This window comes from Limulus polyphemus, unplaced genomic scaffold (genome assembly GCF_000517525.1).
Source record: "Limulus polyphemus unplaced genomic scaffold, Limulus_polyphemus-2.1.2 Scaffold2704, whole genome shotgun sequence".
Classification (NCBI taxonomy): Eukaryota; Metazoa; Arthropoda; class Merostomata; order Xiphosura; family Limulidae; genus Limulus; species Limulus polyphemus.
The window spans coordinates 87,469-91,096 of record NW_013668314.1 but is presented as its reverse complement, the minus strand read 5'-3'; the positions used below and the strand labels follow the sequence as shown (position 1 = coordinate 91,096).

At 34.3% G+C, this 3,628-nt stretch overlaps 1 protein-coding gene across 1 annotated transcript in view; it reads left to right on the top strand.

The window, feature by feature from the left end:
* Positions 1–734: 734 nt before the first annotated feature.
* Positions 735–3,628, top strand: part of LOC106467680 (SH3 and multiple ankyrin repeat domains protein 3-like) — a gene marked incomplete at its 3' end in the record, with an annotated part of 88,394 nt that continues 85,500 nt past the window's right edge. Inside the window, exon 1 of the mRNA XM_022395887.1 lies at positions 735–1,149. The remainder of the gene's footprint in view (positions 1,150–3,628) is intronic.

Genomic DNA, 3,628 nt, shown 5'->3' with positions numbered 1-3,628 from the left:
TGCCATATCTATTCTACATAATATCTTAGTGGAGAGGTTTGTACCTAAAATATATCATAAGCCTAAAAATGTAAAAATGTAGTTTGATTAAATAAATAAATGAATGATATAGAAATCTAGAAGGCGCTGCGCGCGCAACATACCCTCGACACCGATATTTCACGTGCTTAGTGTGCTGTAAGCTTTTTCTCAGCTGAAAAGTGTTCCGTGGCCAAAAAAAAAAATGGGAAACGCTGCTCTAAGTTATAAAACGATATTCTTCGGTGCATCAAAATAAAGATAACATAAAAATAACATAAGTTGCATATATTACAAGTGAAGAGTTTTCCTCGCATGTTTATGTTTTGTCTTATTATCTATTGTTTATATACTGTAATATCCAATGCACATCTTCATCACCGAGAGTGAATCGCGTACATTGGAATAGATTCTTCGATCTGCCTAATGTTTTCTTTCAGCAGATTTCACACAAGTGCTTTGTGAAGAAAATCAATCGTCTTTCGATAGATAAAAATAAATGCAACCGCACCTCTTTTACGAATGTAACAATGCGCAAATAACGCCAAATAAACGTTTTAAAATATCTGCTTTACAGTAACGTTTTACGGATTTGGTTAAGTAGTCCGGTAAATATTTTATACGGTGGACATCGCACCGTACTAGCGGCTCTACCCCTAGGAATGGACTCCTCTTACCCGCAGCAAACACTCCAGATGCTAGAAGTGTGTTGCCTTGACATCGCGAACTTCATATGGAGAAGTTAGTACTTGCCGTCGTTCGCAAGATAAATTACAAATGGTGTTTACGTCTTCCTATGAACGTTATTATCTAAGAATACATATATTAAATTTAAAGTTCTCCCTGTTGCCTCTGTGGTCTTTTAAGCAAATTATTTGTTTGCAACGATGCATTTGTTTCTTCAAAATAACAGAATGCACGCACAATGAGTAAGTGCACGTATTCGACTGGCTGAATAATATGAATGAAAGATTGTGCCAGCCACTACTACTACTTCAAGCAAAAAACAATCACGTGCGGCGTTATTAGAATGAAAATTTTCAACAAAGGGATAAAGTTAGAAGATAGGAAACTGAAAATATTAAACGTTATGTGCAAAAACGATTCTACAAGTTTCTTCTTCTGAATCGGGTAAGCAAAGTTAACAATAAATTCGGTTCAAGCTTCTTATTATTACTAATGCTAGTAATACTAATAGAAACTAGCGTGTTCAAATTATAATTATAATAATATTAACACTAATTGGCAATAAAGTTAGAAAACAACAACAACTGTACTCTGCAGGTAAAAATAAAACTGTTGTATTATTATCTGGGGGGTAAAGGCCGTTTTTGTTTTTATGTATTGCCCAAATGTCTATATCCGTCCGGTATGCACAACAAATTCTGAAAAACAACAAAATATTTATTTTTCTCTATTATCCATAAGGATTTAACTTCGTTATATTGTGCTTTGGAGATATAAAATTGTTCATATGAAACGTTTATTTTTATAATTTTAATATAAGTATGATGATATAACACGTCGGGCTTAAGCTGGACGTGTATTTAGTAATGCTAATATGGAGAAGAAAAAAAAATATTTTTTAGAAAATACATCATCAAATGTTCGTGCAGTATTTAAAAGTTTTTCAGAGCATCGTGATTTCTAATGAGCGAATGTTTACATTATTGGTCTTATTAAACCCATGAGGACGAAAAGCCCCTACTTTTTATGTTGTTACTATTTTATACGCCAATAACCATCACTGTTCGTCCACTTGATTGAGCTGATTAGAAAGTGGTGATAGGGAAGCGTTCAGTTAAAGCAGGAACTAAAGAAAGCAGCCCATGACCTACTAAAACAGTAAATAACTAAAATTACCAGATCGTCTCGTGGCGTATAGAGGCGGGAACTTAGAATTCAGCTGTACAACTACAAGTAATACACAGGTGAGCAGCTGATGTAGCAAATGGGAACTGAATCCTGAAGTTATGTGAAGGTTTGTAATGATACATTAAACAGCTGGTATTACTTCAGTTTGAGCAGCATGAAAGTAGACTCCGTAGTCATTTTTATTTCAACTGCTTATACAATGGCTATGTGGAAACTTATAACTTGCTTATAAGAGGCCATTATTATTGATATTGCAGGCTCATGATGAAAGAAACTGGACCACATAATTACATAAATCATAGCGAAGAAGAACATGAAACTGTCTGTGACTTCCTATTTCCCATGAGGCATTGTAGCACTATCTTTGTAAAACTACTTTTCTCCTGTAAATGTTTTCAAATTTAGAGTTCCGATAATGACCTAGTAAGTTCTAAACTTATTTACATAATTGTCAGTACTAGGTGTGGCTAAGTGTGTAGTGTGCCGGACTATGCATCCGAGGATTCATGGTTCGCGATCCGTCCCCCCAAAAAAATGTGGGTGTGTTACAAGAGTGACAGTCAAAATCACTATTCTATCACACAACATTGGCCCAAGAGTAGTAGACCAATCTTGTGACTGCGCAGTCAGCCCTTTTGGCCATTTTGTAGTTTTGCACGAAATTCTGAAACAAACAAACGTTATTGATCGGATGTTTCTTTTCGAATGTGTATAGTGAAGTATTTTTGCTATTTCTTGCTTATCGAACGCAAACTTGAGATACACGGGTGTAGTCAGCATTGCAGTGTGTAGGAAGGGTATTTTTGAAAAACGTGGACTTTTTCTTCTAAACAAAAGCCAAGTGTTTATTTAAAATAATGAAAAAAAATCAGATGATAGTGGACCTACTAGATTATTTACAGCATTTGGATGGTCGTTCGACCTCCAGCTATGCCCTGTGATAGACAATTGTTCCAAATCCATCAAAAATATCTTTATATTTATTCATGATTCTTTGCCCTCAAAGGTTATCAGCAATATGTATCTAGGAATGTACTACCTACCCCTTTGCCAGTTATCTCTACTGGTATGGAAGAACGAGTACTGTTGAATCATGGCTGTCATAAAAAAACAACTACAACCTACAGAAACCTTGTGTTTACTGCTGTTTGAAGTAAACCTTATTTAATTTATTTTGTACGCCCAAGTACACGTAAATAAAACAAAAGCCAGCTACCTTACAACTCCAAAGTTTGACCAGTGTAATGGATCAGTAATTAAATGATGTACTTGTTAAGGAAAGAAACCAAATAATTCTTGGGTGTTGAGATTTTTCAAAGCTTATGGAGAAGAAGAAATGTGTATGTTTTAGCAATATAACTGGCCAATTCGTGGTAAGAAGAATTAAAATATTTTCCATCATGATTATATTACTATTAGGCTTAGTGATAGAGAAAGGCGATTTTCTAATAGCTTTTTTTTTCTCTTTCCATTAAGCTAAACTAATAATACTTTAGGTTGTGATATAGAGCGAAAACAGATTATTTGATAATTTACATAATTGGTAGCCTTAAAGATCCAGAAGGCCAAAATTTTGCAGTATGAGATAGGCGTTATCACCGAGCTTAATTTTATTTAATTTAGGCAATAACACAAACTTTCGTTTTGACTAAGTAGCCAATACAATGCTACGAAATTATTAATTATACCAAAGTAACTTAAATTAAAAATACTGTTACGTCTCCGTTTGTTAATT